The 5,563-nt window shown below is 41.9% G+C and overlaps 1 pseudogene across 3 annotated transcripts; it reads right to left on the bottom strand.

Moving 5' to 3' along the window:
* Window positions 1-2,082: 2,082 nt before the first annotated feature.
* Window positions 2,083-4,395, bottom strand: LOC147438916 (putative polyamine transporter At1g31830 pseudogene; annotated as a pseudogene). 3 transcript variants are annotated; one of them, XR_015184535.1, is made up of 2 exons: window positions 4,239-4,395; window positions 2,083-4,089 (listed from the first exon to the last, which is right to left on the bottom strand). The product of XR_015184535.1 is annotated as a putative polyamine transporter At1g31830 pseudogene, transcript variant X2 (transcript). The 3 variants fall into 3 exon arrangements; XR_015184534.1 differs by having other exon boundaries at window positions 2,083-4,129; window positions 4,239-4,394; XR_015184536.1 differs by having other exon boundaries at window positions 2,083-3,889; window positions 4,239-4,388.
* Between the last annotated feature and the right edge of the window lie 1,168 nt (window positions 4,396-5,563).

Below are 5,563 nucleotides of genomic sequence, written 5' to 3'. Positions count from 1 at the left end.
AGATGTTGTCATAAATTGACCTTCCTTTTAAAAATTCATGCTCATGAGGGGAGATGGCTTTGTCCAGGATGGGGAAGATCTTGAGGGCGACAGCTTTGGCAATGATTTTATAGGCCACAGACATCATAGAGATGTGATGCCAATGCTTCAATTGTGAGCAACATAGTTACTTCAAGATAGGTTTAATGAGCCCTCTCTTTACGCTTGAGTCCAAAGCCCCTTTGACAAGGGCTTGGTTAGCCCTTTACCGATTTCTTAATTACCTTAGTGCCACAATGACAAGTAAAAAGGGCCCAAAAAAGACCTCACTCTTCCGAGAATCAAGAGTTAAGTTATAGTAGTGGTGTACCTCTATGTATCAAAAGACAATGACAGCGTATTGTGAATTGACATGCTAAACAAGCTCTCTTTAAAAGAATGTGGACCTTTCCTTGAGTAACAAGAAGGTGTATAATGGTGTTTAGCATTGATTAGGAAAATGGTGCTCACCACACTAAGTTATCTTAAAGAACATCTAGCAATGAATGCTGAGACAGCCATTATATTGCTTATTCAAATAGGACATGCAATACCTAGAAGAAATTACTTGTTGTGAAAGTGCAAAATTTGTTTGCATATGTAGCATCCATTCTAACACGTCATAATATTAAGGGCTACATGACGATTTCATTCCTACGGTGCGTGTTAGTTTGTCAAGCTAGAATTTAAAACAATAGAAGAATTTGTTTAATTTTTTGTATTGTAGGAATAACTTAAATGTTTTTTCCCATCGTGGTTTTTCTTTTAACCATGTTCAAATGCTTTTAGTTGTGATGGGTTTTAGACACTACTCATATCATTTGATATGTGATAAGACCACCCTATGCATTGTTTCCAAATAGATCATACATCTCTATATACTTACCTTTAAATAACTATCACTCTATGAGTTGGGAGGGCGGAGTGAGCCATGTTGGGCCCACTGTTGGCCCTCTCAACTCTATTGACCTCATTTTACCTCTTCATACCTTTTTTTGAATGGTAATTTCCACTTGTTGAATGGTCCATAAATTCTGCAATGAAGGGGGGAATTGTTAGCATAGGTCATTCTTGAAGTGGCTTCTAATTGAATGGTTGTACAAATTAAGATAGAGCTAACCCTAGTTAGAGATCTATCCATATATGATTAGGTGGCCTAACATTAGAGGCCCTTTATCTCTACTCTTGTATCACAAGAAGTTTTGGACAAATTCTCACAATAATTCCCACATTGTGACTTACCTCAACATCATGAGCTTCTGTGAGGGAGGCACTGCATACCTAGCTAGGTATGTGGTGCCTCTCGAACAAAAGCTCATGATGTTCTTCGTTGTATGAAAAACACTGGAAAAGACCCCGTTTTCCTACATGAGAAAATTTCTAAATCTTCTTGTGTATATATGGAGTCTATCTCTCCTCACATTATATATGGATAATTTGATACAGCTAGCTTTGCCTCTCCTATCCTCCATCATAGATTTATTTTCTTTCATATCGGTTGTCATTATGGATTAGTGAGTCTGCATTAGCAGCAATTCTTCCCAAAATAAAAAAAGAAGACTCTATACATCCAAAGCTCTTGCGAGCTTTCACATATCATAAGGTTAAAGTGCTGCAGTCATGCTTCTAAAGCAATCCCCAGTAGTAAAGTAGGTACTCTATGCGACTCATGTTGAGGGAAATCTTTGATTACCCATATTTTCATCCTGCATATTGAGTTGCACAAACACCCCAAAGGTGTTTCCAAAAGCGAGCTAACTCGGATTCCTTATAGACAACTCTCACATTGGCAAATCGCTACAAGAGCTCAACAATGGCAGCATGAGCTGCCCTGGGTGAGGCGAAAACTTTCGGTTGTCGAAATGAGAACATTAGATGTCATCTCTGAGACTACAACATACAACAGCGGAGCATCAATGACTATAATGGCAAATTTAAAACATCTTGCAATCTTTAAAAAAGTTAAGGTGGCCTGGGTTAATTGGAGAATTAACCAGGCAAACACCTTTCACAATACAAGCACTCTCCAAGACGCTATGCACACATTGTGCAACAAAGCCATAGTTATCCAAGTATGATTATCCGATTCATTTCATAAATAGTTCTCAACATTGATTAAAGCTTTCAAAGAAGATATGATAGAGTTCTCCTGGACAAAAATATGTTTTGCTATGCAGAAAAGAATACCAATAATTGAGCCTTGCCCATGTGAAGTTGTGAAGTCCGCTTCTCGTCCCCAACAATAGGATTCACAGAGCAGTCGGTGTTACATTACGGTGTTAAGTAAGAAGACACCATGATAGTTTACAATGGTACTAATGTTAACAATACACCATGGAGCATGCCATACTCTTCTGAATCAACCTTATCCAACACTCAGCAATCTTAACCCCGAAGAAGTCCTGCTTCCTCTTGTTTTCCACCTTTCTTCTCTTGCACAGTATATGCTTTCCCTTCAGCTGCATAGGTTTCCAAAAACCTCATCCACTTTTTTCTCTTAGTATAATGCAGACAGACATACAACAGTAGCCCCCCAACCGTGAGCACACAGCTGAGTACTATGACCTTAAGGGACGATAGAGTCACCACGAAGATCAGGAGAGCACAAGGTGGAACGCACATGGCGATGACTCCAAAGGTACCAAGTGGTATGCGGAAAGGACGGGTTTGATCAGGTTTTGTAACTCTCAGCCAAATAAAGGCAAAAAACTCCAACAGCATGCCATAGCTGTACAGAGCATTGGCCGATTGAATGACATCCTCAAACGACAAAAAAGACAGAAGGAGAGCGCCCACTGCAGACAGAAGGATGCCGATATAAGGCGTGTTATATGATGATCTTGATGAAAAAATTGCGGGCAAAATACCCATGTCCGCCATGCCTAACACCTGGAATGAGCTGCTGCTCATTTGTGCCGCAAATAACCCCACACATGAAAGCATTGCCCCCAGTTCCATCCACCATTGAAGCCACCAACCACCCAACCGCTTTGCCAAAAGCGAGTAAAACCCAGTATCCCATTCGCTTCGTACCACTTCAAAGGCACCAATCCCAGCTAGAAGAGGTAAAAAATACGACAACCCTACCAAAACACCTGCAGTAAGGATGGCTTTTGGAAAAGCTCTCTCGGGCTGCTCCACTTCCCCTGCCAAGGTGCTTGCATTGTCCCAAAAGTTGAGATTCCAAAAGAGAATATTCGAAAAGTTTCGCCAGTCTACATTTTGCAAGTCGACGCCCAGCCATCTGGATGGTTCTAGTCTTGGAATAGCAAAACCTATCATGATAGCAAAAGGAAGAAGGCAGACAATCCCTAAAGTGACTGCAGACCAGCCAACAATCGTCAAACCTCTGTAGTTGAGGTAAGTCAAGAGGCCTGTGAACACAAAGCGCCCGACGATGCGACCCCACCCTGACCCAACAGCGGGCAGGATGGACTGAAGGTAATCAAGGCAGAGAATGGGATAAGTTGCATTATTTATCATTCCACTTGTCCATTTCCACCAACCTTGAAGAAAGCCCCAGAAGGGCCCAAATGCAGCCGATGTCCAGAGGACATACCCACCATTCTCTGGGAATGCGGTCGCCATCTCTGCTGTGACAAGAGCCTCTGGCACGCTCCATATAAAAGGGAATATAAGAAAGCCAAGAAGGGCCAGCAATGCACCCCCTGCTTGCACAGCCTGCTCTGTACCGATAGGCCCCCCGGACACTTCGAAGAATATTAGGAAGATTAAGGGCAAAACCGTGAGCTTCCGAGGAGGTATGGCTGGAAGAGCCTTTTCATAAGGATCATCCACTGCAATGGGCAAGCTCATGGAATCGCTTGCATCCTCCATTGTGCAACCTCAATGCTGCAATACCGAATTTTCCCTGGAAAGCATGTGTTAAGGCAGATTGCTTCTACTTGAACTCAAATGGGGGGTCTTTTACAAGCTAAGCAGGTTGTTATATGTATGGGTCATGTGAATGGGGATGTCATCCTCATCATTTGCTTGTGTTCTACTGGATCTCGCGGCCTTCATCCAGGCAGATTTGAGCAATGCAGAATTTACCAACCAGGCAGAAATTCACTGTTGGATGAGTAAACGCAGAGAAGTGAATACATCAAATCTGCCCAACGGTTCCCATTGTTTAGACTAAATGCTTACAAGAGTAGTGCACAGAGCAGAAGACCCAAATGCGCGAATTGGAACAAACCTAACAAAAAACAGATACTTACAGAAATGCTGGATCTGTTTTTTTGATGGGCGACGAGTGCTCCTGCTACCGGAAGTGTAGGAGCCAGTTTTGTGCAAGAGTTTTGGAACAACGTAAGCACCTTGAAGTTTGAACCTCTGTGGGTAGCGTCACGCGTGATCTTGTAAGTTGAGAAAATAGAAAATGCCCTATGAAATCAAATGATGTGTTGTTGTTTTTTTTGGTTGCAAAACTCACAATTGTGAATGTTGTTCCTCGGCTGAATATACAGTGAAATCGTTCATGAATATGGCAAGGAACCAATGAAGAAACTCATTGAATATCTCTATCATGCACAATTGGAAAGTGGCTGGTGCATTGCATAGGCCAAATGGCATTACTAGATACATAAGTGCTCCCCACTTTGTAATGAAAGTGGTCTTCCCTCGATCTTCGGGAGCAATTTGTAACTGGTTGTAGCCACTATATCCATCCATAAAACTATACATCTCATACCCTGCAATCTCATCAAGCAACATATCTGTGAAGGGCAATGGGAATGGATCCTTGATGGTTTGAGCGTTGAGTTATCTATAATCTACACATACTCTCAACTTCCCATTCTTCTTGGGAACAACTACAATAAGAAACAACCAATCGCTACTAGCCACTTCAGTGATGAACCTAGCTTTGAGAAGGTTGTCAATCTCTTCCTTGACCTTCTTAGCATAATTGGGATTCATTCGATACCGCTGCAGTCTCACTGGCCTGGCATCTGGCTTTAGTGGTATCATGTGCTAGCAGACCTCTGGATCCACCCCTTTCAGATCAGTGTGTTCCTAGGCAAAGACATCTTTGTAATGCTGGAACATTTTGCGTGCTTTCTCCTTCATTGTAGGGTTGAGATGTTTGTTAGCTTTGATCATTCTAGGGTTGTCTTCAGAGCCTAGATTCCACATTAGGAAAAGTTTGGACTAAAAAATGGGCCTTGTAAGAAATGTCAGGTCAGCTTAGAGAGAGATAATAAAAAGTCTCTAATTTCATTTTTGATATTCACTTTCAAAAAAACTCGGATATCAGATTTGGGGGGTACGTTTATTAAAACTCTCAAAAAGTGTTCAGACAATGATAACATACGACGGCTCCGAATTGAACGCCGATTGTCTCAATCTTTTGGATTTTTCAAAACTAAGATTTGGCGCTCAACGAGGTGCATTGAATGTTATTCTTCTCCTCATTTTCGCGTCTCTCTTGCTTTCCGCTTGCGCGCAGTCTCCTCCCTTGAGCTCTCTTCCATTTGCTCCACTCTTGCGCTCTCCTCTGTTATGAGCTGTCTCATTCACCAAGTTGTCTCAATGTCATTATCAT

Source organism: Adiantum capillus-veneris, chromosome 16 (assembly GCF_014529385.1).
Source record: "Adiantum capillus-veneris isolate H3 chromosome 16, ASM1452938v2, whole genome shotgun sequence".
NCBI lineage: Eukaryota > Viridiplantae > Streptophyta > Polypodiopsida > Polypodiales > Pteridaceae > Adiantum > Adiantum capillus-veneris.
This window is presented reverse-complemented; position numbering and strand designations above follow the sequence as displayed.